Source organism: Nyctereutes procyonoides, unplaced genomic scaffold (genome assembly GCF_905146905.1).
Source record: "Nyctereutes procyonoides isolate TBG_1078 unplaced genomic scaffold, NYPRO_anot_genome, whole genome shotgun sequence".
NCBI classification, from domain to species: domain Eukaryota; kingdom Metazoa; phylum Chordata; class Mammalia; order Carnivora; family Canidae; genus Nyctereutes; species Nyctereutes procyonoides.
The window spans coordinates 14,126,058-14,140,474 of NW_026575132.1; the positions used below are offsets into that span (position 1 = coordinate 14,126,058).

General features: G+C 39.1%; 1 protein-coding gene across 3 annotated transcripts in view; it reads left to right on the top strand.

Annotated features, from left to right (window-relative positions):
* PARD3B (par-3 family cell polarity regulator beta) overlaps positions 1 to 14,417 on the top strand; it is a 991,638-nt gene that overhangs the window by 852,291 nt on the left and 124,930 nt on the right. The window lies entirely within an intron of this gene.

Here is a 14,417-nt window from a genome sequence, read left to right on the forward strand (position 1 = left end):
AGAAGAGACAAATATTAAATACTTAATTATAAGTACTACTAAGGAGAGGCACAGTGTGCTATAAACATATTTGACATTGTGAAGGATCAAGGAAGGATTAAATGAGAAAGTGACATTTAAGTTGAGACAAGAAGAATGAGTAGTTAAGAGTAGTTTGGTGGTGAAAGGGGAATGAAAGGCATTTCAGACAAAAGAGCAGCATGGGGAGAAAATCCTGATGTGAAAAGGAGCTTGGCATATGTGAAGAAGTGAAAGAAGTTTCTCTTATGGACACCAGGTAGAGAACAAAGAGGCTTAGTAATCGGGTGAGTTAATCAGTCAGCATGGCACCTTTCCTTCATTGGACCAAGAGGTATGTATGTCCTAGTGCAGGTCACAATGCAGGTTCCCATTTTCTTCATCACATGTCAAGGCACCCATCACTTTCAGCCTATTCAGGAACATGCATCCTAACTCCCAAAGACCTAACCCATTTCCCACCCATCACTTACTCTCAGGACTATGAGATGCCTTATTAATCTGATATATGTATGCTTCTGCGGTTAAAGATAAACTTTTAAGCATCCAAGGTAATAATTCTCAAACATGAGCTTGCAGAATCATCTGGAAGTCTTGTTAAATCACAGAGCTCCTGACTTAGTAGGTCTGAAATGGAACCCTAAAATTTATGTGTCTAACAAGCTGCCTGTGGCACTGATGCTGCTGGCTTCCATACCAGGTTAAGGCACTAGGTTAAGGTGTCTTCCTTCTTTCCATAATTTGACGGTTGCCTTTAGTTCCTTAACACAAAGAAAAATGTTCAGGGAGTTTTTGAAAGGAACATACTAAAATCAAAACTAAACTCTGTGAGTGACTGCTACATTTGCCTAATTGGACTGTACCTTTTTGTTAGCAAGACTGACTTAAGAACTGCATTCCCAATATTTAGCACATAGTAGGTACCCAATACATGTTTATTAAATGAATTGATGATCAGTGAAGGAATCACAAAATCGATGTAGCTTAGTGGATTTTATACATTAGTTTTTGGAAAGCTCTGATAATTCCTTTCAGCCTGAAAGGTCTTCTAGGAGGATAAATTGTTATTCTCTTGGAATCCAGCCTCAGAAATTGCAGAGTCAAGATATGCTTGTATTTTAAGTACTTACTTGGATTAAAAACTGAATTGCTAACAGGATTACAAAATGCCAAGTTTGCTGAAACTCAAATTGTTTATGCGCATGTTTGGTTCTTAGTTCTTTCGTCAATCAGTACATTTCTGTTTCTAATTACAGTCAATGTTTGTTTAGTTGTTTTTTTTTTTGACACCTGCACATGAATTCTCAGTCAAAACGCTTCAGCAATTTGCACAGGTATGATATAAGTAAAACGAGGCTCATAACCACCATGTGTCACCTACCCTACGTGTTTAATGAATTCAGAGGTGTTGTACCTCAATTCACATTGTGATTCAGAAAACGGTCTGCTATTTTTCCCATTTTCACTCCCACAGTGTTGTAAAACATTTTTAATGAACACTCTAACAATTTTCCTCATTCCAGGAGCATGGAGTTTTAATAGATGATGCAACATAATTTTCATTTGTGATTCCTCATTTATGCCTATCCTTGGGATCTCTCTATTTGGATACTAGAAAAAGAAAAATGCCCAGGATTACTATAATTCTCCAAAATATAATGTCTATTACTACCACCAGTCAAATCAATTACAGACTCAGAGTCTAGTCCCTGAAGTTTGGAGGTGGTTTTGACGGGGGCTAGCCATCAAATCTCAAATATGACCCAAGCACTAGATCATGGGTGAAAGCCTTCCATGTGCCATGATGAACCATCCTGAACAATTCTGCACCCAGTTTTTAACTTGGACCTTGACCCTGGCTGACACCTGTAAAATTGCAAGTAATTTCTCTGTGGGCTCTAATAATCAGAGGCCTACTCAGAGAAAAAGTCATTTCAGCATCAGCTGACAATTATTTTTTTGCCCTGAATGTCCCTCCCTGACCTCTTATTTGGTTTGAACTGACTCACGTAATTGGGGTCAACCACTGAAAAAGGATGTGCTGCTGGATTTGTTGTTTCTGAATGCCCAGTGCTAAAGAATGTCTTGGCGATGACATTTCTTATTTTTCTTAAAACATAAAGGTTGGAGAATTTGAACAATGGATGCAAAATATCATTGCAAGGGTGCCGTCAGTAAGGACGACTCAGCTGATACGGGAATATTCTCACACCTGCATCACCTTTGGGCATCCAGAGTAGTTGTGGCCTGGCCAGGCAGTGCTTTCCAGCCCTTCGACAGGCAGCAGAATGATGTCGATGTTAACATTTCAGTGCACATTAATTCTTAAAAAAAAAAAACCTGTCATTTAATTTAAGTGCTTATATGCATATGGTTAATTAAGAAGCCAAAATTGACTATAAGCTTGGTGAGCTCTAAGAACAGGGAGAGAGAGATCATTACGCTTCTGCTCATGGTTTAGCTATTTGTGAACCAGCTGATAATGTGCAAAATTAAGATTTCGTAAGTGGCATTTTAAATGAATGGTTAATGGCTGAAGATTAATTAAACAGTCAGAGTTGCTGAAGAAAAGCTGTTAAAAAATTATGTTTATAGGCCAGTCACTTGCATGCTGAACTGAAATCCTGATAGATTGTGGCCTTTCTGCTTACCAAGAGAGCATTTTAACAAAGCAGGCCTCCTGAAGTAGGAAAGCCCACCCCTCTCACACACCAGGCAGCCACGGCAGCAGCCTCAGGGATGGTCCTTTGGAATAAAAGCTGCCAAGGAGGACAACGGGACTAGAAAAGTGTTATATTGAGAGATCTTCACTAAAACCTTCATCCCAGGTAGCCAGGCATATTTTATTTTTCTATGAGTTGCTTAGTTCTGAGTTAGAGTATGTAGAACCCGTGGGGGTTTTAAGAAGCTACTCTAATTCTGTAAGAGAGGTAAAGAATTGCCATATATTGTTTTCAGCCTGTAGTGGGTACTTCTTTAAGTCTGCAACTGCTAGCCCTCGTGGAAGTAGAAAAATGGGTTTTGTACCTCCAGCTCTCCACATGGGTTCTTTGGGGAAAGATTTACTTTGTGCATAGGAGGCATTGTAAAAATATTTTTGGAATTCATTTGTCATAACTTTACAAATACTGGATAAATGAATGAATGACCTACCTCATAGTTGAGTGTAGGAGAATATCAGAGACTTTTTTTATAAATGCCCATCCCATCTGTGCAATTAAATAGTCACCCTACTCTTCTGCACCAGGTATCCATGTGTGCCTATGCAATGATAGTGTCCTAGCCTCCCAGGACCTGGTCCTAGGGACCATATAGTCTAATGGAGGAGACACAGACATGTCAACAAGTAAATCACAGCCACACTAAGTACAGTCAGAGTAGTAAAGGAGGGGAGTGAGGAATCTCACTGGGGGTCGGGGGGACAGACAGCAGTGTATTTTCCTATAATTTGGAAAGGAAATTAATTCTACTTTTAAAAAAAAAAACGAAACACTAACATTAAAATGTAATTTTTCTTTTTGAGTTCATTCATTTCAATTCCCTGCTTCCAGGCAGAAGACCCACATCATGCAGGCCAGACAGTTGTGTCTCCTGTTTAAAAGTTCCCTAGAGAAGGAAATCCTACAGCCTCCCTTGGTATCCTGTTCCAGTGTTTAATCACCCTTCCAATCAAGAAGTTAATCCTATTTCCTCTTCTCCAGCCTTCTTTGGCTTGGTGGAACTTGTAGAACACCCAGGAGACCCCCTGGAAGCCTTGAGAAGTTAATTAGTCGACACCGGGCTGCTCTAGGTTCACCGGTGTGCCTTGTAATGGTGAGGCTGTGTACGTGCACAGTTGTAATGGTATGGTTTTGTTAGATCTCTAATAATCCAACATCATTTTCCTCCTGGTCTAAAGACAAAGAGTAATTTGAAATTTCCGCGTAATTTTAATTGTTTTATTATAATTACATCTACATATTTACTGAAGTTTGGCCTAATGTCATATAACTCAAAAACCCAATGGTATATGTTGATAAGTAATAAAATTAAGGATTATTAGTAATAATAGCCAACACCAAATATTACTGACAATTTGCTATGGCTAGACGCTGTACTAATTGCTTTGCATATATCATTTAATGTTGACCAAGTAGTACTATTACTGTCCCCGGGGTACAAATGAGGAACCCGAGTTGCAGAGAAGATGAGGGACTGGCCCACTGTCATCAGGGATGGGCCAGGTAGCCTGAACCCAGAGCCTCGACACTTAACCACTGTGCTATGTTTACTGCTGTATTCATTTTTTTTAAATTGTTTTCTTTCTCCAGAATTCTATTTCAGTCTGTACTCTTTTTTCTCCCATGTGTATAAAGTCCAACTCTATAAACTTTCCTTGTGGAAGATAATAGCACTGTTGAATAATAGTCCCAGACCAATGACAGTTCTTTCTGTAATTATGGGCAGTTGAGTGGCAAGTCCCTTCTACTTTAAAAAAAAAAAAAAAGGCAGTAGCGGTTCACTTTAGAAAAGCTGATAATTCAAAGCTTTTCCATTTTCCATTCTGGTGAAAATCGAATTGATGCAAAAGGAAAGAAAGCAGGTACTTCTGGGAGAAAACTGGTACCATTGAAAGGATAGGGTAAAAACTTGTTCGCAGATGCCAGAAGCATCTGGGGAGCAGTGATGTCCAATAATTGCAGCTAAAAGCTGCATTAATTGACCAGCGATGGGTTGGAAGCTACCTCCAACCAGGATCCTTAACTCGCTGGTGCTCTTTTCCTAAACAGAGTAAGTAAGAAGGGGGAGGTCACCTTCCATGGGGTTCTCCAGACAGAAAGGAAGCAGCTGTGACAGAGACCTATATTTCTACAAAGGAAAAGCTTGGCTTTTCAAAACTGATGCATTCAAATCACCAGGCGATCTTGTTAAAATGCAGATTTTGATTCCAGAGGGCCTAGGTGGGCCTGAGGTTCTGCATTTCTAACAAGCTCCTGGTGACGGTCACCCTGCTGGTCCCGGGATCACACTGTGATCAACTAGGGTGCAGACTAGAAGAAGGCAATGCTTATTTGGTCTTGTTTTTTTTATATCATGCAAAATAAATGTGTGGCAAATCTTTTTAAAACCTTCTAAAGTTTCAGCCGTCATTTCCCCATTTTGGTGAGTTGCCCAAGAAAGCTCATTCCTTTACAAGCCAGAATGTTCTGTGGCTTTGCTCCAGTTCTGTTTCCTGGAAGAGAGAATATGGCTTTCTTTTTGTCTTACTGTCATTGTAAAGGCTACCCTCTGCATCAGTGTCCATGTTTTGACCCTTGTTGCACTCCAAGAAGCCTCTTCCACCTTAGCAACATACTCTGTCTCCACAGTTGAATGGGCATAAATTTGAATTTCTTTTCTCAAATGCTATTACAAACCTGCCAAAAAAAGCTTTATCACTACAAATAAGTAATCCACTGTTCCCACCACACCCCATTCAATTAAGAATCTCAGTGGCTCTGTTTATTCCATCATTTGATTTAAAGGCAGTCATATTAAAATAACGTATTATTTGTGGACTGGTAATATTTTAATTAAATACTATCTCAACTTCTCTGATCAAACATATCATCCTCATTGACCTGCACCCTAAACAAACACAAAAGTTTCTAGAGTATGTCCTTTTAGATGTTTTTGTTTGAATGCCAGTATTTTAGATTAAATTATTTATCCCCTTTTTTGAACAACAACAACAAAAGTTGACACCATTAGAACCATGTTTAACAGTGAAGAGAGAGAAAACAAGAATTTTTTTCTTGGGGTTGAGTTGCATTTCAGTGTATTTATTAATTATGTGAAATGCCACTGAATTATAATAAATGGGAAGATGTTCTCAATTAATGAGACTTTCTTCTCTATGTAGGAAATAGTCAAATCAAGAACAGAATTACTAAGCCCAACCTGATGTCAGGACAGTTGGACAGCTTGACATTAGTTTAGAGCAGCTCTGAGAGAAATATAATGTCAACCACATATTTAATTTTAAATTTTTAGTAGCCTCGTTTTATAATATATTTTATTTAACCAAATATATGCAAAATATAATTTCAACATATGTTCAAAACAGCTATTATAGAACTGTTTTATACTTCTTTTTTCATAGTAAGTCTTCAACATCTGGTGTGTATTTTACACTTTACAACACATCTCAATTTGGACTAGCGGCATTTCAAGTGTTCAATAGCCATGTGTGACTATTGGCTGCCATAATGAAATACCAGAATCTCTTCAGCATACTTCCAGTGGTGGCTGATGTTTCACTTTGAAGTTTTCCAGATAGGGAGTCCAGGGTAATGGGAAAACTCTTTCATTTAAGGATGGCACCTATGGCGGAAAACTTTTTCTCATGTTAGACTCAAACCTGCCGCTAGGTAAGAACTACTTTTCCTTCCTTCACAGAGTTTATGGGCTAGAGTAAGAAAAAGACATGTAGGGTGCTGGTGCTCAGTGGCTGAGCATCTGCCTTTGGCTCAGGTTGTGATCCTGTGGTCCTGGGATCCAGTCCCATATCAAGCTCCCTGCATGGAGCCTGCTACTCCCTCTGCCTGTGTCTCTGCCTCTCTCTTTGTGTCTCTCATGAATAAATAAATGAAATCTTTTTTCAAAAAAGACATGTAAACAATTTTCTCTCCCAGGGAACAGACAAATCAGCCCTGCCTTTTCTGTCTGTAGAAACATGTACCCCAATTTAAGTCTCAGCTGCCACGTAGTGAGGTAACCTCAAAATGGGCTGAGCTAGACAAGGTGCAAATCTAGTCACATCCCAGATCTGTCCTTGTTTTGCCTGCAAGGGAGACAGACCAATGATCCAGCCCAGCCTAAAAGGCTCTACCTGAGACAGTTGGGATGGAGCCTGGCCTTCAGACAGGACACGTGGTCCCCATGCATCAAGGTTTGTCACCCGCTGACTCAGGCAGAAGGTAACTAATTACAGCAGTGTAACATTCTCATTTAACTACAATCCTTCCCCCCACCAATGATATTCATTCTAGCCAGGAATAGTGAAGAAAGTGCTTTAGAGCAGAACCTTCTCTTTTCCTTGAGTTTAACTCTTATTCTTGTTAAACTGATCATCCTCTCAAGATGTCATGTCTCTAGAATTTTATAATGACAGACTTGATCTTCACTTAATTAATACCCATTTTTAATTACAAGCCTTTCTTGCCTACTATTGCTACTATTTTGTATCTGTGACACATCAATATAGAGTACCATTGTTTAGGTGCTTGCTCAAGCTAGAAATTTAGAACCTTCTTGAGGCTTCCATCTCCCTCGGCCCCACAAGTGGACTCTTTCCCAGGAAGATCCATGGGAATGGGTCTTGGGTAGCCAGTGGTGACCTTGGTTGTCATGTCTGTGCTCTGCATTTCCCCAGTGAAGAAATGCTGTGGGATTCAACATTCCTTACACACTTCTTTTGATCCATTGTGCTTTTCCGTTGACATGCTGCTCTAAGCTGGACAAGGCTCAATCTGGGGTGCTATAGTGGCTGAACTAGGGAACATGATCTTCTGCTCCCAACATGCATTGCCTGTTACTGATACGTCTCAAAATACAGCTCTCTGTTTGATGCTCTTCTTGTCCCTATCCCAACTTTCTAAGGCCCCCAACTTCAGTTTCATGACCCAAGATCATTGCTCTAATTGACCATAGTGCCATTTCTCTCTGTACCTGTTTTGTTTTGCTTTTTGTTTTTATTTTCCTGGTGAAGCCCTATGTGTTATTCAGGATTTAGCCCAGATATTACTTGTTTATTTCCTCAATGAGATCCTGAAGCAAGAACTATATTTTTACTTCTAATCCCAGCATAGTTCCTGAAGCATCTTGTATTCAGTAAATATGTATTGAAAAAGTGAATGAATATAAGTGGCTCTACTCTTAGCTGCATGACTTTAAGATCATGGAGCTTTCCTTCACACTCTTGGGCTCACCAACCTCCTAGGCTAATATGACTTGTCTGGCATCCTGGTCAGCACGGCCTCCCCCTGATTGTCTCTCCTCTCTGATCTGCTCTGATGTTTGAGTTTCAGTGATCCCACAGGTTTCTCCTGACCCTTGTTTCTCAGGATTGAGGTGGCATATCCTACTTCTGTTCTGCCAAGAAATGCCTCCTCACCAAGGTCTCCTGGGTAAAAGACTTCCCAGGACACACAAGTCACTATTTCCTCCATCTGGTCTCTTCCTCAAACACTTCCTAAGGACACAAGGAGTAGTTACTATTCAGAAGCTATAGTCAGTTTGATACGGCTGCTCCACCAAGAGAAAAGGCTCTTGTTGGCAATTACATTTTTGTAACTCTCCTTCCCATGCCTAATATTTGACTCTTGTTGATCTCTGGTCACCTCTACTGTTATATTCCAGAGAATTTTGCTTGAAATGAGCACTGAACTTATTGATCTCTAGTTTTCTAGAATTTGCTTTGGCCATTAAAAAAAAATTGGCTGTGATTTGCTCACCCCAAGTATCTGGACACATCTTTCATGGTCTGTAATTTCTCAGAGATACCATCTATGCTTCTAAGGGCACACCTCCCAGCTCTTTCAAAACCACGTACATAATTTGTGAGTACTGACAACTGGGATGCCTTTAAAGCATCTTGGATGGTATATTTTTCTCCCTTTCCTACCATCCTTTTCATTTCTGGCTCCCTTCTGCCTTCCCTTGGAGATGCCAGATGAGTCACTTAATGTCTCTGCATCTTTCCCTATCTGTAGAGATGGGAGGGTGGGTCTATGTGATCTCAGCACTTCCTTCTAGCTCCAAAATTATATGGTTCTGCGATTCTTTAATGGAAGCAAAATAGGAGTTCAGGTTGCTCTGCCTTTTCTCTGGTGCTGTTATCATGTCAAAGCATCTCCCAGCAGTGGCCTATCCTTTCTTATTCCTCTCTACAGTAGCTCTAACAATCAAATAAAAAATAAATCTTTAATTTCATTATCATTTGTTTTACAAGGCCCCTGAGTTCCCTTTGAGCTTTGCTTCTCTGACCATCTCAGACCTCTTTGCTACCTTCTTTGTTAACCACAGTGCCACGGATCCATCCTCTTTCTCCCTCTGCTTACTGCTGCAAGAATGCTTCACCCTAAACCCTGATTTCAAGAATTAGAACATTAGTGTGAAGCTCCCTAAACTCTCACATTGGAAATCTCTTTTATCTGTTATCCAGGTGGTCCTCTCCTTAGATAATGAGAACCTGGGTTATGAAATTGTAAAAAGCTTTTGGCAGTGGAATTTTACAGACACACACACACACACTTTGTGATTTTTTTTCCCCTTACAGCAATTGAATATCAAAATTTGTAACTATACTATTATAAACTTTATTTTTATAGAAATGTTCCTTTAAAAAGATAAAAGAGAATCTCTTTGATTCAATAATAATATCAAAACCTTTCAAGGAAGGGCAAGGACTGTGGAATACAGGAATATAGGCAAGTCACTCTCAGTATTTCCAGGGCAGTCTCTGCCCCCTTCCCCACTTAGTTGCTCTGGCCTGGAATCTATTGAAGACATACCTATAAAACTGATGAAGTCAGTTTTCAAACAGCTGTGGGCCTTGCCTTCTGAGAGTTTATAGAGTCCTTTGTGGGCCAAGGTAGAGAAAATAATGTTCGGGTCTATATTAAATAGTATGAAAAATGGTATGGAATTTACCACCAAATCATGGGAAACTCTTAAATAGATTTCTTAGCACACTGGCCTATAATAGGCAGGTGAGCATGAAAATATTCTTTAAAACAAAGTCTGTTGTGATTTTTCCAGCCCAGGAATGATGTGTATCAGATATCAGAAGGGAGCATTGATCCTTGTAGTCTGACATTTGACAAATTGCAAGTTGCATCCTTGTTCATACCCTTTAATTCAGAGACTAGAAGTGTTGTTTACAGTTTCGTCTTTGTAGGTGAATCCGTGTTGATGTTTGTTATTCGGCACAGTAAGGTTGCCCACATGTATACCTGTGGATCCATAGGTAAAAACATGGTTTATAATTTTCTATTTTACATTTCATATTTCATTTTATGTAACCTAAGCTAGGTTTTCATATTGATCTATTCAACCTCTGTTTCTACATACACTGTTTTTCCTATATTACAGGCATTAGCTTACACAAAAAGGGCATTATCAGTGAAAACCCGTTTTTATTTTCTAAGTTTAAAAATAGTAACCTATGGGAAACTCACTAGAAAATACCTTAACCATTAATTGGGCAAAACAGTAACATTCAAGGTAACATATACTGTATTGTCCATTTATGTCCCAACTGAAATGAAACTTTATTTTGATTGGGACTGTCACAGATAATTTCTGCACGTAAAATATATCTAGGGACAGCTTTCAAATGGAGTTGTCACTTTTTGTTTAGCAGGCAGGAGACTCTCCATTGTTGTCAAACCCTCTTTACAAAAGCATCACTAACCCAGTGATACACAGTTGTAGGGAAAAGGGAATCGTCATTCAGCTTACTTGGAACAAACAAGAGCTCGGTTGGTCTCTGTCAGCGTGCAGTGTGTCTGAGGGCTCTTTTGTTTAGCTGGGCTTCCCTCTAGCCAGCAATGCTTTTAAAGTCTTGGAATTAGATTTCTTTCTCCTGTGCTGGTTTTTGAAAGGTGTAAATAGATTAATGCATATTGTTATTCTCTGAAAGTAACATAGGATATGTAAACTGTATAATTTGAGTAGTCTGCTCAACTCATGAAGTCATGGAAAGGTAAGAAGAAAAACTCACCCTTCTCTAGATTTGCGCCACACACACACACACACACACACACACACACATGCTTTCTCTTTAGTGCCTTTCAAAGTTGTCCTCATTTTCTTAAGATTAGAGCCAAGATGTTCACTTTATAAAGAATCAGCAAAATAGTACAGGTTAGATTTTGTCCACTGTTAAGCTGTGAAGTTTTGATTTTAGAGTATATACAGGCCACCATATTGAGTTTTATAATGAATATTTTGTGTCAGATATAGTATGTGATGATATATAATATATGATATAATCTGTACCATAAAAGGGAGGCTAGGGACACCTGGGTGGCTCAGTGGTTGAGTGTCTGCCTTCGGCTCAGGGCGTGATCCTGGGATCCTGGGATGGAGTCCTGCATCAAGCTCCCTGCAGGGAGCCTGCTTCTCCCTCTGCCTATGTTTCTGCCTCTCTCTCTCTGTCTCTCATGAATAAATAAATAAAATCTTTTTATAAAGGGGAGAGGATAAATAAATTATGTTGATTTATACACATTTGTCTCTTTCGAGACCTCACCTATTACATTGTCAAGGAATAATAATTCTCTATCCTTAAAACGTACTCGATGCTTAAAATTCCCAGAAGCAAAAGCCAAGTGGAGTAAAACAAGATGCTAAAAAGTGGTCCCACAGTTCTCGGGTTCTTGGAGCACTATTTGAAACCTTGGTTAGTTCTCAAACATATAGTATAGCCAAATAAATGGAGGGAAGAATGAGCTCTAGATGCCCCTTCCAGTCCTGGGATTCTGTGATCCTCAGGAGGGAGAAAGTGAGAGTATGAGAAGTTGAATAGAGGGAAAAGAAAGGGACAGGAACGAAGAGAGAAATGGACAAATCCTTGGATTTGAGGGAATGGCAACTGATGACCAAAAACTCTTAAAAAGAAAGAATGACCAAAAATGAGAGCTGAAATACCCATTGGAGCCAGAAGTTTGGCATTTTTACAAATGCAAGTAACTCCTTGAGACACTCATAAAATAAAGAGAGTTCTGGGCTATGAAGTCTCCTATGTTAGTTTTCCCACCATAGACTACACCCCCCCCCATCTCCCACTATAATCAGTTCCCATGGTAATTTTCAACTGCCAGACCTCTAAAACCTCTCCCTTCTCATTAATAAAAAGAGGACTGCTTTCATAAATTTAGCATATTACCCACTGCATTATTCTGCCTTTCAAATCACAGGTTAATTTTTCATGAATCACTTATGAAAAATACAAACAAACTTAAAATTCTATTTATGAGTCAGACGACCAACAAAGTAATGAGATTCTGTGTTATGGCAACTGTCACATCTTGTCTCAGCCCCGTTGTGTCTAAATGTTAGCTCTCTTATTAAGCTCCATTAGAGGATTTTACAATACCAAATTGTTTATATGCTCCTAGTTTTCTGCCGCCCGACAGTAGGGCATGTTTCACTCATTACTGTTGATGGTATCTTACGTGGTTAGTAGGACTGGACTGGAATAACATGCAGCGGGAGGGGGCATGCACTTGCTGAAATGCTGCTTTCCTAGACATTTCCCAACATGCCATTTTGAGTATACGGGTTGAAATTTGCGATTCGATCTGGCACCTTATGAGTGGGGAACTATTTTTCCCTTTGGTAAATTTAAATGACCCCTCCACTACCAAATTTACATTTCTGCAACCCTAATCCACAACCTCTCCTGGTTCCCCAGTGAGATGCTTTCTTTCCCTTTCTCACCACGTTAAATTTAAAGTAACTAGTATTTGTAGCTTTCTTTATGGAGTATAAAAGCACTTTCACAGGGTCTTCCTGCATTTTCACTACTACCTTTCTTCCTTGTAAAGAAGATGAGGAAATTAAGTCTGATAGAAGAAAAACTTCTTCCCCAAATACCCCATTAATACATACCAAATTTCGACCCCAGGATACTCAGTTCTGGCTCCAGTGCTATATACCTTCCTTGTATATTTTGTTGAAGTTATACTCTTCTTTTCTAAGTTTTCTATACTATTTTATATTAAATTTAGTAACCAAAAAGTTAAAGCAGAAAACAAAAATCAAATCACTAATTATCCCACAATCTAGACTTTACCCTCCTTAACATTTTAGAGGCTTATTTCCAGTCTTGTTTCTGTGTATATCCAGGTATATAAAACATATAATTTGTATTTGTGCCTACTGCTGCCATATGTATATATGTATGTATATATATAATATTGACATGCATATATAAATTTTGGCTTCTTGCCTTTTTATCATTGTATTTTGCTCTTCTCCTGTGCCATTGAATCTTTCCAAAACCATCCCTTTTAATGGTTATACATCATTGCATATGGTACCTTAATTTATATAACCTTTTCCTTTATGGTAGGCAAGACATTTCAAAGTTCCCAGTGTTATAAATTACTTTCTGATAAACACCTTTGTACATATATCCTCCTACACAGCTTGGATTATTTCCTTAGGATTCCTAGAAGGGAAATGCATCAAGGGCTTACAGCATAGTGGCAACGATTGTCCAGGGAAATTGAAGCAATGTTTCCACCTGCAATATAGGAGACAGTTCATTTCACCCCATACCTGACAACATTGAATAGTATCTCTTTTCCCCCCCGTAAATCTTTGCTAATTGGGTGAAAAACAGTACCTTATCATTTGACTTTGAACTTCTTAGCTTCCTAGTGAGGTAAAGCATTTTTATGGAAGCTGAGGTCTGTTCCAAATTACCATTAGAAATTTTCATCCTGCCGCAGCCTTGTTCCATTACCAGGAGGAACAGTTACTGGAATCAACCTCTGTTTCTTCCCTCAAAAACATCTATTTGGATTTATCAAGACGAATTTGGATGCAGGTTTTATACCCCTCTTGACAAAAATGAATGATTACACACCTGGGTCTTTTAAGCAGAGAACTAAGCTACATCTGTTTGGATCTTGTTTTAATTGACTCACCCTTACCCCTAATAGAATAGCATCCCTTTGAATAGGCAGTATTAGAAAAATAAGACCCTCCCAGTAGCTAGTGAAAGAAATGTCACATCAGGGTCTGGACATTGCTATGACAACCCAGGCTCCATCTATCACCACTCCCATCAGCATGTGTTGCAAAGGAAACCCCTTTGCAATGTTTAATCTGAGAATTTTAATATTAAATGTATATTTGACATTGAAAGCTCACACCTTATTTGCTATTGTCAGGCTTAGTTGATAGACAGCTAGGTCGGTCTCTTTTTATAGTCCATTTCTGAGATGAAACTATAAATTTTGAAGCTAGGCTTCATCATTGCAGAGAGAAAAGCTTTTGCAGCCTATTGTTGAAATATAACATTTTATAGGATTTATGAGGTCCAGATTCAGGAAGATCATTTGCCAAGCACTTAAGGCTGGTTTTGCTGCCCTTTGCTTTTCTTCCCCCCTGCAAACAGATATGGGGGGGAAAATCCATTAGAAAAGAAAAATTATGAAGAAGAACTTACTTGATTCAATACAAATGTCAGCCTAAGAAAGAAAAGGTCCTGAGCATTTACTGTGAGGAGCCTTGACCATACAGGGCTGCTCCTTGGTGATAGGAATACTGTTTGCTTCTGCAAATGAAGTGGCATCATATTTGTTTTGATATTTAATGTATGCCTCTGATTCTGAGCAGCCTTTTGAATTTATGCACAGAATACA